The 16,091-nt window shown below is 41.3% G+C and overlaps 1 pseudogene; it reads right to left on the bottom strand.

Annotated features, from left to right (window-relative positions):
* LOC134402394 (cytochrome P450 2J5-like) overlaps window positions 1–16,091 on the bottom strand; it is a 183,838-nt pseudogene that overhangs the window by 149,195 nt on the left and 18,552 nt on the right.

The following is a 16,091-nucleotide window of genomic DNA, read 5'->3' as shown; positions in this document are numbered from 1 at the left end:
TGGCCTCTTCTAACTTCCTCTTCCCCCTCGCTTTCTTCGGGAGGTGGGGTAGGCGCTGCTGCCTGTTCCACAACAGCATGCTGTTGCTGTTGCTGGGGTGGATTAAGAGGCGGTGACATAGGTGCAGCTGCTTGCTCCCTAACAGTGGGCTGTTGCTGGGGTTGCTCTGATGGCACAGGGGGTGCTGGGGCTTGCTGAACTGCTGTACCATAAGGGGGGCAATAAAACATCTTCGGATGGTGTAGATAAAGGCGGGGCCATTCCCTGGCGAGCAAGGTAACAACCTAAACCCATACACTTCACTACCCATTTGGCAGGTTTTCCATCAAGAGGGACAGCAGATCCCCAGGCATCAATATACGGAAATTCGTCCCATCTCTTACTCTGGACCACAATTACATGGACCTCTGAAACCACTCCTGGATCAAAGGAACCCTCCTTTGGCCATTTGGGGCAAAGAACTGGCCACTCCTTTTGACACAATATTATTAATCTATCTTTTGTCATTTTAGTTCCATAATCCCTTTTGTATTTCCCAAAGTTGCGCAACACACATCCTAAGGGGGTCTTAGATCCTTCTTCTTGGGATTGGGACCCACCCATGACAGCTGTGGTGTCTCTCAACAGTTCACTTCGCTTCATCCGTCTCTGACTAGGCTCCTCGCGGAGACACTAGAAATGCAAATCGGGACTCCCACTTACTTCACTATAAAATAGCGTCTTACACATTCACAGCACTCAACCACTGTCCCGTGGATCCCCTTCAAAGTGCGCTTAACACTTAACCAATCGGATCTGATTTTCCCTTTTTAGTCGCGTCCGACTGCTTACGGCCCCTTTTACGTCCACTTTCGATGCTTCTAATTAGGCTCTGGCTTTCCTCTGCCTTCCAGGTGTCAAAACTGTCGCCCGGCGGCAATCAATTGGAAGAGAAGACTGAACTCAGTCTGTGGCCACTTCCCATCCAAGATTCTCTTGATGGATTAGATCAGCAAAGACCCTGCACAGGAGATGATCCGAGTCACGGCACCAAATTGTTAGAAAACATGTTCTTTCTCCTGTGGGCGAAGCCGATTGAAGCCCCAAGAAATCAGCCAGCATGCAAAAGTGGAAGCCAAAAACAAATCGATTTATTGATTTATTGATTAACTGCTTGCAAGTCAGGGTGCGGAAGTGTATAGCAGACCGGACAAAAGGTGTAGGGTGCAATCACTTTTTATACCTCGAAGTAAACAACACTCTGGTGGTCAGCATTTGTCTATACTACGCATGTCCCTGTGTTATCTTAGTTCAGTATGTTTCTGTTTCTACATTCCTTTCTTCTAGTCTATGCTGCTAAATCGTCCTTCCTCTGACGAACAATAGCTCTATTCAATGCATGTGTCTTTTTCTTTGCTACGTGCCTTTCTTGCTTAGAGCTAATGGCGTTACTCTGGCTCTTACACCCTTATCAGAAGTGTGAATTTGTAACCTATTAATCAACTAGATCTTTCGGAACTATAAGTAAATTTCAAGAAGGAGGGGACTAAGAAGGGGATCTCAGACAGAGCTAAAGATTATATGAAATGCTTTTTCTGACAAGGGAGAAGAGGATTCTTTAACCAAGATAGCTGCCTTTGTTAAAATTTTGTCTCTGCTGTTGGAAATTGGATTGTCTGTATGTTTTTGCTCTCATGTGTTTCCCTTCAGCTTTTCTGCTGGGCTTCAAGCCGGATGGAATGTTTGGAATGTAAACAAAAGATAACTACCATGGCAACAGACTGTCTCCCAGATAATATCTGCTTTATAGCGGTATTGAAGTGCACTGACAACTTTTGGGACCCATTGACACATACCATAGTGCTATATCCTGATTGATGTAGATGTGTCATGGACCCCAAAGAGTTGTTAGTGCACTTCATTACAATAATAAAGCAGTAGTGAGGCTCCTGCCTTTTATATACCGCTTTCTAACCACTTCCATAGTGGAATATCCATAATGTCCATTATTATTATTATTATTATTATTATTATTATTATTATTATTATTATGGTTTCATTTTTAATTTTAATGTATTCCTCCCCCACCACTTATTTTTCCAACTGGGATTTCTGTCTCTTCTAAAAGTTTACATACAGCAGTCATAGCTGTGGAGGGACACAGCAGTGGGAGTGTGTCTCCCCAGCCCCAGCCCATATGCACACACTTTCCCCCCAATAACCCCCAGCTCCTCTTTGCTCCTGTGGGAAAAACATATGTGCACATGCATGATAGTATTCTCAAACAGCCACACAGTGGCTGAAGGACATGTCTTCTAGAAGGACTTGTCTTCTAGAAAGACATGGGTTGGGAAGGCTGCAGTAAAAATTGAGAAAATAAATGGTACCAAAGAACATACTTGATGAAAAGGGGGCCCTTCCCCATCTTCGAAAGGCCCAGAAGAAGAAATGCCTAATTTTATAACTGTCAGCCTTGCCTTGGGTAGGGGAAAATCAAATACACTTTCCTCTACGGGGAGGCTCAGAAAAAATAAACAAACACGCAAGCTGAAAGTAGTATCTTTTATTGGCTCACCAGTTCCATCACTGGCTAAAGTTCATAGAAATCCAGTTTCTTTTGGATGCTCTGATAAAGTGCCTTAAGCATGGATTAAGAGATTAACTACAGTCTGGTAAAGCCACAGTGGATAGAGAAATTGCATGTGCATCTCCTCACACGCACAACTAGCCTCATGCTCTACTACTTGGCCTCTGCTCCTATAGTTCTCCTTCGTCTCCTGCAACTTTGGGTCATTCAGTGGCTCTCCACTCCAGGATGGCCCTGCCTATTCTCCCACAGTTATCTGCAATCATGTTTCAAGCCAACTTTTGTGGCTGTCCTAACTGAGCCCTTGCTGTAATCAGGAAAGATAAGGGCCGTTTCTACACCTGCCTTTTTTCTGGGATCATCCCAGGATCATCCCTGTATGTCCAAATGACACACAGGGGATCTTGGAAGTAGGCAGGGACAATCCCTCCATTTTCCTGGGATAATCTTTAGGTGTGGAAATGGCCAAGGATGCATTGGTTAGCCCTCTCCAATCAAGCACAGAAATAATTCAGCATTTGCGCGTAAACATCAAAGTCATTACAGGGATTTCTTAACAGAAAAGTAAGGAGGGAGAAATTTGTGGTAATTAGTAAGCTATTCTAAATGCATTTATATGTTTATGATGAGCTACAGCGAGGAACAGCACAGATTTTATAAGGATGAGGAGATAATGTGAGCCCTACTATAGCATCTAGACTGAGTTTGTCCACTCCTTCTGGCAGCTGGAACCTGAACGCCCTCAGCAGGCTGGTCAAGAAGATGAAGATTTCAATCCTCGCCAGCTGCTCCCCCGGACACACCCGAGCCCCTGTGGAGAAAGCCAAGGAAAGACAGCCAGTGAGTAACAATTTCTTCTCCAGAGCATTTATCCCAGCCAGGAACAACATGTGCAACTAAGAAGGGAATGTGTGTTGGTAGCCTCTGCCCCACCTCACACCCCAGAGTAACCTATGAGGAACTGTTGTACAGCATACAGCATCTTAAATTAAACAATGGGGATCACAGGGAATGGGACTGAGAAAGAGTAAGATCTTTTCTATATGCGGCTGTTAATCAGCTGTTGATTTGCTACATCCGCTTTTGGTTTCATTGAAGAATTGAAATCCGAGCACCATCTGAGCATTGTTTTCTTTTGTACTTTTATGCTACATCACCTCTAGGTGGCACACTGCTATAGCGCAATAGCACAAATACACAAGAAGAAATTGTGCTTTCTTCCATTTTGTTTTTTAAAAAATTGTTATTTATTTATTTTACAATACACAATGTCCATACTTATTCTGGTACCCTTCCCGTTCCCTCCACAATCCCTCCCCATGTCAATTACATCAAATCCCAGCACTTAACATGCAAAATGGAATTATTGCATTAATTGTGACGAGTCCAACAAAATATTTCAAGGAGTTTGTTGGTTGTCTGGTTTTTATGAGTCCTACAGATTTCTATAGGCTTCTGCCACAGATATTCTGTTTGGTTCCTTTTTCATATAGTCTATATATTTTTGCCAGTCTGTCCTGAAGGAGTCTCTTTTCTTTATCCCTGTATGTGTTCTGAACTTCTGTGTAAACTTTTCGTTTATTGCTATGTCCCAGATTTTCTTTTTCTACAGTCATATTGTCAGCATCCACGCTGTATTCCATTTTCCTGCTATTACTTGCCTCGCAGCTGTTAACATAACCCCCCCTTTTTTTCTCTTAGCTCTCTATTTTCTTTAACATACATATTCAATAATGGTAGTTCTGGTGTTTCACAAACCTCTTGTTCAGTAATTATTCTTATTTCCTGAAAAACCTTGTCCCAGAACTTTTTGACCTTCCTACATTCCCACCACATATGGATTTGTGTCCCATTAGTTTGACATTCCTGGTGGAACCGCGGGCTCAATTGAAGACGGCGACGGACCACGGATGGAGGCAGGTAAGGCCCCCCTCCTCCTTACCGGGCTCTGCCGCTGTCGCCACATGGGCAGCGATGGCGGCAGGGCCCGGTAACCCCCCCCTATGGGGGGACCGGAGCTCCGATCCGGATCCGGAGCTCCGAGTGGAGCGGAGTGGGCACAGGCGGAGTGGGGGCGGGGCGGAGTGGGCCGATCCGAAAATGGCGGATCTTAAAGTGAAGGGGTGCACACCCCTAGTTCATAAATAAATTCTCCTTTGTATCAATCCTATTTTTTTCCAAATAGTTTTTACCTACTGCTTTCCTTTTGCTATCGAAATCTGGGTGTACCCAAATTGGTGTCAGGGGTGAAATCCCTGGCATTAATTTCTCTTTCCTAAAATATCGTACTTTCAGTAATCTTTTTATTGTGCTTTTTTATTCCTCATTTGTTGCTTAATTTTTTTATATAGAACACATCCTGTATTTCTCCTTCAGGTCCATCAATTCTTTTTCTATTTCTGCACACTGTGGACTCACCTCTTCCTTTATTATTGTTAGCAATTGCCTTAATTGATAAGTTTCATAATAGGTTTTGAGATGTGGTATGCCCCACCCTCCTTCTTGTATCGGCCTGTATCTGAAGGCCTTTGCTGTTCTTGGTCTTTTGCTCTTAAATATACATTTTTCTATTTTGTTTTGCCATGTTTTGAATCTCTTAGGTGGTATTTCTTGTAGCAATACATTGAAAAGATAAGTGAATTTTGGTAACAATATCATTTTTATAATCATTATCCTGTCCAACAGTGACAGGTTTATCTTTTCCCATATGATTATAACTTTCTTTAATTCTTTCCATAGATTTCCATAATTTAGTTTCAGTACATTCTTCTGTCTATTAGGGATCTGAACTCCTAAGTATCTAAATGATTTTGTTACTAGGGGAATACCCATCATTTTTGAAATTTCTGTTTTTTCTTGGGGTCTTATATTCATACACATCAAATCAGAATTCTTTGTGTTTACCTTAAGACCTGCTACTTGTTGGAATTCCGTTAGCTCTCTTATCAGTTCTTCTATCCCCTTTTTTGAACTGCCTAATGTAAACAAAATATCATCCTCAAATAGATTTAATTTAAATTCTCTCCTACCTACACTTATTCCTTTAATATCTTCATTTCTCCTAATTCTGTCTGTAAGAAATTCAATTACAATTGTGAATAAAAGTGGTGAGAGAGGGCACCCATGTCTTGTGCCGTTCAGTTTTATTTCCTCAGTTTCTAATCCATTATATCTTATTTTTGCTGTTGATTGTAGGGATGTGCTCCTCTTCTCTTCGGTTCAGAGAAGCAGGAGCGAGGTGGCCTAATTTGCCTCCGGAAAAGGCGGAGGCGAAGAGAGTCAGGGGGGCTGTGGATCGAGGAAAGAGGATCGCCTCAATCTGGAGCTTCGCCTGCAGGTAAGTGGGGGGGAGGGGAACTCATCTGGCGCTGCCGGCGCCGTAATCCATGCGGCGGTGGTGGCGCCAGGTAAGGGAGGAGGAACGCTTACCTATGTCTGTCGCGGGCTTCAATTGAGGCCCCGGTTGAAGGCGGAAGTGAAGGCCGAGACCTCTTCTGGCTTCAACCGGGGCCTCAATTGAAGCCCGTGATGGATGCAGGTAAGGGGGCGGGGGGTGGCTTATCTTGCGCTGCTGCCGCTGCCGCCATCCATGTAGCAACGGTGGCGAAACCGGATCTCACTCTGCGGAGCGGCGCGAAGAGGATAGGGCCTGATCCGCATTTTCCGGACCGGGCCACGAAGCAGACTGGGGGGTCCGTGCACACCCCTAGTTGATTGTACTTATATGGCCTCTATTATGTGTTTGAACTTACTTCACAGATTATATATTATTGGCAAATTTAGTATAAATTTGGGGTTCACAGTATCAAAAGCTTTATATAAGTCCAATGTCATTATTTCTATAGGGTTTTTTTTCCCTTACCTATATTGATCATGCCAAATACTTTCCTGATTGGTTCAGAGATAAATCTATTTTTTAAAAGACGTATTGATCTGGCCCTATACTTTCATTAATAACTTCCTTTAACAGTTTGGCCCATATTTTAGTAAAGATCTTATAGTCTATGTTTAGTAAGGATATTGGTCTACATGAATCTGGATTGCATTTATCTTTATTGGGCTTAGGAATAAGCGTTATTACAGTTTTTGTGTCCACATTTTTGGAAGAGGAGCCCCTTCTTGTATTTCCTGATACAATTTTTTCAATTGTGGTACCAACACCTCTGCAAATACTTTGTAATAATCATTTGTAAAACCGTCCTGGCCTGGTGATTTATTATGTTTAACTCTTTTATGGTTTCTTTTATCTCTTCTTCTTCTATCTGAGCTTCTAAATATTGTTTCTGTTCTTCTTTTAGTAGTGGTATTTTTTGCTTTGTTCTGATATTCCTTATCTGCTTATTTTCTGTGTTTTTTTCTTTTGTAAAAATCCTTGTAATATTTTTGTAATATCTCTCCAATTTCTTTTTGATCATATTTTCTTATCCCTTCTTTGTATTCAATGCTAAAATTCTGTTCCTGATTTTGTTTTTTTGAACTGCTTTTTACCTGTGAACTCATAAAATCTTTGTTTGACATATAGCATATCTATCATTGTTTTCTTTCTTTCTTTCTTTCTTTCTTTCTTTCTTTCTTTCTTTCTTTCTTTCTTCACTTTTTCCATTTTTTCCCTAATCCTAGCTTGCCCAGTTTGTTTATACTGCTCTGTTAGTCTTTGAATTTCTTGGTCTAGTTTCTCTTTCTCCTTTCTCTTTATTGTTCTTAATTGCTTTAGACATACTTCCCTTATTGTGGCTTTATTTGCTTCCAATCTTATAATTTCCGTTCTGTCCTGTTTTATTTTCTTCAAAATATCTTTCTATGCTCTTTCTTATCTTTTCCTTAACATCTTCCTTTGTTAATATGGGGTTTGGTCCCCATATATAGACTTTTTTATTCTTTGATCTATTTCTACCCATGCTTTGATTGGGGCATGATCTTTTACTCGTATTTGTCCAATTTCTATTTTTTCTGTTTTTTGTAACAGGGTTTCTGTCACTAAAATTGTATCTAACCGGCTAAAACTTTTATGTATTTCTAAATAATAGGCGTGACTGTAATCATTTGGGTTTATTTCAGTCCATGCATTGTAAATATAATATTTTCTCAAAATCTCCATATATCGGTATACTTTTCTATCTTGCTTTGATCCTCTTTTTAGTGTCAAATCTCTTATTGGTCTTGCCCCCTTTAAGTTCCATTTATTTATTTATTTGGACTTCCGGGAAAATGGCGTTGGAGGCTGCAGTGCTGTGTGAGTCTCCGCGACTCAATAGAATTTAGTTTAGAAGTTTTACTGTTTTACTGTTTTATTGACCTATTTTAAGCAGTTTTATTGTTTTATTGTTTTACTCTTTCACTTGTTTTTAATTGCTCTTACTGCCTCTTACTGCCTCTGCATTTCCAGCTTGCAGTTTTGCAGCTCTTGACGTGCTGCCTCCTTCCTTGAACTGCAAACTGCTTTTTACCAAGAATTTAATTAACACTTGGCAGCTTTTGAGTATTAGTTGCCATTCCCTGAAAGGGGTTTTAAACTTTTTAGTAGGGTGGACTTTTTTAGCTTGCTTACCTCTTGGTCATTTGACTGACCATGAGAAGGAAACGAGTTTTATCACCTCCACAAAATGCAAGTAACGTGCCTCGTGCCAAACAGTGCAGGCTCGACAGTTTTATTGCTCGGCAGCCTCCTCATGCCGTCTCTGCTGCTTCTCCGAGAGATGAAATCACGTTGTCTAACAGATATGCTCCTCTGGCCGAGGGAGGCGAAGTTACCGGTGAGTCTATCTTAGGAGACGCTGGCGTTTCTCAAACAAACCAGCCAGCTGGCAAATCCACGGAAAACTCCCAAAGTGAAGCTTCTTCCTTTGATTTACTGGCTGAGCAATGTTTTCTAACAGCGAGGACACTCCAATCGATTAGTTCTAACTTAGAAACTGTGCTTAGCTCTTTAAATAAGCTGTTGACGTGGCTCCCAGAAAAGCTTCTCTGCCAAGGCATCCAGGCTCAACCTCCACCACGCCCTCCCCGCTTAGATCTGGTCTTCGAACCTCACTGCAATAATGGAGGCTGTTTATCTACAACCCCCAATAGTGGACCAGATATTGGAATAATAGAGCGAAAAAATGGTGGCCTAGTTCTTCAGCCCTGCTCGATGGTCATAGATGTACATCCCCATGGAGGACAACACCCATTCTGGGCATCGGTTCAAAGTGCTAACTTAAACCTCAAATGGCTGCTAAATATTCAGCCATCATATTTGTTGGCTGTGGAACTACTTTTCTCTTCACCTGTTTATAAGAGGTACCTATTGAAGTTTACTAAACCTACCACCCCAAATTTACTAATGAAGGAAAAACTTTTTCTGCACACTGTGGGGATCTACCCATCACGGCTTTTTAAAGATCTCCAGGTTAAACCATTAATATCCATCAAAAGCCGCTCTAATTCTATCCTCCAGCTGCAGTGTAATGCCCCCAAACTGAGTAGCAGCAAATCCATGGCTTTTTCAACTGCGGTGACTGAAGAAGTAGATTTACCACACAAAAGCTTTATACCATCCTCCTGCCTACTGTGTGAAGACCAACCTCAAAGCATTCAGCAATCTCCAAGCAGGCCCTCCGACTCCCTTATCTTGGAACAGGAACTGTCTCCTGATTCACTTCATTCGGGGGTGGAGGTCGATTTCTTTTGTGCTCAGCCCTTGGTCGAAGGGCAACATACCATCTCTACCTTGCAAGATCTGATAACTTTTGGCCAAGACACTCCTGTGAAAGTTGACAATGTTCGTCCGACGTCGTGCCTCTATCCAGGAGTGCTGCATACATCGGTGGGGAGCAAGACGTCATCCATCCCATCCTGCCAACTGCCACAGCTGTCTGGAGGGCTGCCTAACGTTAATCAAGTAGGGCCGACATCAGAGTTAATATCGCCCAGTATCATCGATTCCGGCCCACAGCTTCCATCGAACCACATGACAGCAAAAAGGAATGGCTGCATTCAGAGGGACATGGATGGATCACTGATCGGGATTACCCCACTGGTTTGATGCCAGTGGCCCCAGGGTGATTCCTACCTCAGGATCATATCCTGGAATATTGCAGGCTGGGCAAACAAACGTTGGGATAGCTGCTTCTGTCAATATATCTCTTGCTTTGATGTGATCTTGCTTCAGGAAACTTGGGCCATGGACACTGTTGTTGTTAATGGATTTTCCTCCTACTCTTTGAATGCTCACCGGGTAAATAAGAAAGGCCGTCCAAGGGGTGGCCTTGCCATTCTGGTGTCCTCTTCACTGATAGCTAAGGTCACTGAATTAGAAAACTGTGAACAACTGGTGTTTGGAATTTGCTTGGAAATTAATGCTAGTCACTTTATTTTTGTGAATGTTTATATCCCTCCTGCTAAATCCAATGAGCAGATCAAGAAACTCTGGCATAAAGTAGAGAGCTATTTATCCACTCAAATTATTAGGTTCCCTGATGCATATTTATATATTCTGGGTGACTTTAATGCCAGGATTGGCTCCAATAACAACGATCTAGAAGCAAGATACCCTATCTTGAGTGAACTTAGGGAAAATCGAAATTTTCCACACAGAAACTCAAAAGATCAGTTTCTGAATTATGCTGGCTTTTGCCTGGCTCAACTTCAGCTCAGTCTAGATTTAATTATTTTAAATGGGGTGGACCTTTGGGAAGGCTCAGGTGAATTTACCTTCTCAAATTTATTTGGTTCAAGCACAATAGATTATGGGCTGGCGTCTAGAAATGCCTTCCAGTTAGTTCATCATTTTTATATAGGTACCAGAACCTGTAGCGATCACCAGCCTTTAACCCTTACTTTATGTGCCCCAACTCATAATTTAAGACTACCCCATACCCATTTAACTGATATCCTGTTTGAGTGCCCACACAGAATAAGGGTAAAATGGTCTGATAAATTAAGCAGTCTTCTAGAGGAAAGATTAAACTCCGATTCAATAACTCGATTAAGATCAGCAATTTTGTGGAAGGAATCGGCTGCATCCTCTATAAAAGCATATGATGATTTAATCGACTCCTTCCAAGATGCTTTAACTCATGCAGGCAGGTCAGCCCCAGACAATACTGCCCCTACGATCTATAAGGGCCCTACTTGGTTTGATAGAGAATGTTACCTGAAGAAAAATGAGTTAAGGGAGTCTTATATAACCTACAGAAAATCGGGCCACAATTATCTCCCTTCGACCTATTTTCAGCTAAAAAAGCAATATAAGTCCCTCATAGCCCAAAAAAGACGCCAAGCTGAACGAAACTCCTGGTCCCTGCTGTTAAATGCCTCCTTGAATAATGATTCAAAAATGTTTTGGCAGATTGTGTCGGGCGCCTTACGATCCAACTGCCAAGCACCCAGTTGTACAATTCCAGCTCAGGTCTGGGAGGATCATTTCAGAGCCATTTTTACCGACCCAGACACTATACAATCAGCTCAGGTTGATATGCAGGATGTCACTTTCTCTTCCCTCCCCCCCTGGAATTCAGTCTCTAAGGAGGAAGTGATTGAATTAATCCAACAACTTAAAGGGGGTAAGGCACCCGGCATAGATTTTATCCCTGCTGAATTTATTAAAATCAATCAGGATTGGTGGGCCCCTTTGTTAGCCGCTCTTTTTACCGTTATAAATCAATCTGGCAAAATCCCTGACAGTTGGAGACACACAATTGTGGTTCCGATATACAAAAAGGGACATCCAAAGGATCCTGGGAATTTTAGACCTATCAGCCTCCTCTCAATAATAGGCAAGCTCTATGCTCGATTTCTATCTAATAGACTAACTGACATCCTCGAGGCCAATAATGTTGTCACGGAGGCCCAAGCTGCCTTTAGAAAGAATCACTCCACTTCTGATCATGGTCTGATTCTTTTTCACTTAGCCGAGAAACATCTTAAGTTTCTACGTAGCAAACTGTTTGTCGCCTTCATGGATCTGAAGTCCGCTTTCGACTCCATCCCTAGAACTAAACTATGGGAGAAATTAGATAAAATCCTGGTGGACAAAAGACTTCTTAATCTTATAATGGTTCTATACAGCGACAGGAGGATGCAAGTTAGATGTGGCACACAGGGACAGCTTTCAAATGAAATTCCTATGTCTAGAGGAGTAAGACAGGGCTGTATCCTCGCACCTACACTATTTAACCTATACATAAATGATATTGAGGAGGCCCTGTCTGACCATGAAGGACACTTGCCCAAACTTGGCGCAAGGAAAATTCCTATTTTACTTTACGCAGACGATGCTGTTATTCTCTCCCGCTCTAGACCTGGTTTGAAACATCTTTTAATGAAATTCTCCAACTTTTGTTTGACCAACGATCTGAAAATTAATTTTGAGAAATCTAAAGTCATGGTCTTTGAAAATAGATTTTCTCAACGTCGGTGGTCCCTTGATGGGCATATCCTGGAACAGGTGAAAATTTTCTCTTACCTGGGGCTGCTATTCCATCATACCCTGTCCTGGAGTGCCCATAGATCGGCCACCCTTAATAAAGCTTCAGTCAGTTCAGCTGTAATAACACGCTTTTTCTTTACTAAAGGAGGAATGTTTATACCGTCTGCCATCAAAGTGTTTAATGCCAAGTCTGCAGCCCAGCTTTTATATGCCTCCAATATCTGGATAGGGGGATTAACATCTGAGATAGATAGGCTGCAGACAAGGTTTTTGAGGACCCTTCTTCAACTCCCAAAGTGTGTCCCTAATTCGGTACTTTTGTTGGAAACCGGGGAAAGCTCTCTTTCGCTTAGGGCTTGGTGGTCTGCCTTAAAATTTTGGATGGAAGTTAGTCTTTTTGGGAGGGGCTCAGGTCTGTTTCCCTGTCTGGCTCAGGACAACTACGTGAACAGCTGGTCCAAGCTTCTTGCCAGGAAGGCAGCTTCAATAGGTCTCTCCTCTTCCCTCCTCCTTAATCTGGGCTTGAATTTTGCTCTTAAAGCTATCAAACAAAGACTGTGGGATATAGCCTTCTGCGACTTACGTGCTCGCTCTCATGTCTCTTGCTCTCCCAGTGCATTGCACGTTCATTACGTTGGGCCCCTTCAGCTGGCTGACTATCTAAAGAACTTGTCGGTCGCTAAATATCGTATTGCCTTCTCCAAGGCCAGATGCAATGTTTATTCTATTGAATTACTTCAGGGCAGATATGCTGGTATCCCTTATCAGGAACGACGGTGCCCCTGTAGGAATACGGAAGTGGAGACGATGGAGCATATCCTTCTGTCCTGTAGCTTTTATAATCAGGCCCGCCATCTTATGATTACCCCATTGTTGAGCAAACTGTCCAGAACTTCAGGCAAATTTCATGTTAAGTTTCTGTTGGAAGATAAGTCTTCAAGTGTAACTTTGGCTGTTGCTAAATTTCTTACAGTGGCGGCCAAGATTAGAGCTCTTTGTGTATTAGACTAAGGTTGATAATAGCTCTAATTGTATGATTTCATGTCTGATTCTTGTGTTTGGTTGTTTGTTGTTTGTTTGTTTTCTTTTTATGGATCTATAGATCGCAATAAAGAAAGTAAAGTAAAGTAATTTATTTATTTATTTATTTAAAACATTTATATCCCGCCCTATATCATTAAGATCTCAGAGCGGCATACAGATAAAAACATACAATTTAGGTCTCCTGCAATAATTTCTCCAGATTTAGAGAATTTATTTATTTTGGTCAAGACCTTGTGTAGGAAATTTTGTTGATTTGTATTAGAGCTATATATGGATGCCAGTGTTATTAGCTCTTTATCATTGTATAACCCTTCTACAAATATATCTCTTTCCTTTTTGTCTTTCAATGTCCTTTTTGGTTGGAAGTTTATTTCCTTGTTAATTAATATTCCTATTCCTCTTGCTCTACTAGATCCTGCAGCCATGCATTTATGGGCCCATTGCCTAGCTGCCTAGTATTCCACTGTTTATCTTTGGTTTCTATAATTCTTGTAAAAGTAATATGTCTGGTTTCATCTCTGTTATTGGTTTAAACATGCTAGTTCTTTTTATGCACCCCCCTCCCCTCTGATGTTTAAAGAAATGCATTGAGTCATTTTTTTTAGTTTTAACTACTACAATTTATGTAGACCACTAGATGTCACTCTCTGCTTTTTATACTGTATTTTGTATTTGTGCTTTTAACCTGCTGGTTGTTTTATTATGGTTTTAATTTTTTTGAGCCACCCAGAGAGCTTTGGCTATTTGGCGGGATAAAAAATGTAATAAATAAATAAATAAATAAATTGTATCAAGCATATTTCTTCCTTCTGTTTACCCTTACCTCTCTCTTCCCTTTACCAGGGCAGGTTCTACACTACTCCTTTAAAGCACTTTAAAGCACTTTATAACTGTTTTGACAACTGTTGGGGCCCAGGTCACACTGCATATACAATTTTCAAAATGTTTTCAAAGTGCTTTGAAGTGTTTTAAAGCAGTAGTGTAGATCCCCCCCGCCCCCCGGAGAGTTCTTTGCCTATTTGTCTAGGCCAGCCTAACCTTCAGTTTGTATTCTAATTTTTAGTTTCCCCCCTCTTCAAAGTTCTTTTTCTCTCACTCTCTCTTTATGTTTATGTGTGTGTGTGTGTGTGTATATATATATATATGTGTGTGTGTGTATATATATATATATATATATATATATATTACAAATACAGAAAAATAAAATATGAAAAAGAAAGGAAAACAAGAAAGAAAAAAGATAGAGAAGATAAGCTCAGGGAGAAAACTTATAAAGAAACAAGAATTTAAATACTATATAAGAGGAATCCCTTCCTTCTCTAAAAGGGGTCAGCCAACTTATTACTTCATAAGTTGGCTACACGTCTCTTACGCCTTCGCCTTTACAATTTTTTTTCTTTTTTGTCCAATATTTGTTTAATATTCTCCTGATATTTAATTTTTGTCCATGAGGATTTTGGGTCTTATCTTTATTTATTTCTTCATGGTTTTGCCCATAGTTCTCTTATTTATTTATTTATTTATTTATTTATTAAACTTATATACCGCTCCCATAGCTAGGGCTCTCTGGGCGGTTTACAGAAATTCTAAAATTGAGGTAAAAACAAGTATACAAAATTTAAAACTCTAAAACACAGAACATACACACATAAAGCATTAAAAACCAATTTAAAACTAAACATCTGGGTAATTAGGATGTGCCGCCATATGCCTGGGCAAAGAGGAAAGTCTTAACCTGGCGCCTAAAGGATAGCAGCGTTGGTGCCAGGCGAGCCTCATCAGGGAGATCATTCCACAGTCTGGGGGCCACCACCGAAAAGGCCCTATCCCTTGTTGCCACACTCCGAGCCTCTCTTGGAGTAGGCACCCGGAGGAGGACCTTAAATGTTGAACGGGAGAGGCGTTCCGTCAGGTATTGTGGTCCCAAGCCGTGTAAGGCTTTATAGGTCAAAACCAGCACCTTGAATTGGGCTCGGAATGTATTTTTGTTGATGTATTTCCTTTACTTTTCTCCTTTTTATTCCTTTTGGACTTTGCAGTTGCACATTCCTCCTCATCTGAGTCTGATTCTTCAGAGAATAAGTCTGCTTTTGGTCCTTCATTCATTTCTGCCTCTTCTTCTACTTGTGGAGCCTTAATTTTTAACTCCCTGAAGAGTTCTTTCATCCCAGATTTTGTTGTAATTATGGATGTTTTCCCTTTATATATTATTGTCAGTTTGAAGGGAAAACCCCAGTAATATTTGACTCCTCCTTCTCTCAGGCCTTAGCTAGACCTAAGGTTTATCCTGGGATCATCCCGGGGTCATCCCTGCCTGCTCCCGGGATCCCCTGTGTGTCATTGAGATGCATAGGGATGACCCCAGGATGATCCTGGGATAAACCTTAGGTCTAGCTACGGGCTCAGTCTCCTTGTGTAGATGCTTAGATTTTTTTTCTTTTTTGTAGTGTCCCTGGATCTAAGTCTTGTAGAAACGTAACAGGCTTGTACATAAATCTTATCTCTTCCATTAATCTTGTTTCCTTCATAATCATCTCCTTTGTGGAGTAATTTCAAAATCTGACTATTATGTCCCTTGTAAAGTTTGTGTTTTGCTTTCTGGGTCCTAATGCCCGATGTGCTCTCTCCATGTTCTCAATTTCAATTTTGCAAGAAGGTATTAATTCTGTAAGCCATTTTACTAAAAATTCTTTAACAGATTCTCCTTCTGCTTTCTCTTTCACCCCACAAATTTGAATATTTTTCCTACTATTTCGGTTAGAAATATCCTCACATTTTAAGCTGTTTTCCTCAATTAGATCCCCCCCCGATCTTATTTGTACCTCATGAGTAGGAAGCTGGTCAACCTGTTCAGCAACTTCAGCTTCAATTTTCTCCATTCTCTCATGCATCTGTCCAAGTTTACCATCAAGTACTCCCTTCCAAGCAGTCATTAGGTCTTATTTAATAGGGCTGTGCTCCCCTTCTCCTTGGACCAGAGAAGCAGAAGCAGATCAGGGCTTCGTCTCCCCTTAAGGCGGAGGCGAAGAGGATCGGGGGAGCAGCAGAGTGTTGTGGAGCGGATAGAGGTGA

This window comes from Elgaria multicarinata, chromosome 8 (assembly GCF_023053635.1).
Source record: "Elgaria multicarinata webbii isolate HBS135686 ecotype San Diego chromosome 8, rElgMul1.1.pri, whole genome shotgun sequence".
NCBI lineage: Eukaryota > Metazoa > Chordata > Lepidosauria > Squamata > Anguidae > Elgaria > Elgaria multicarinata.
Note: the sequence above shows the minus strand (reverse complement) of the source record. Positions and strands in the feature narration are given on the sequence as shown.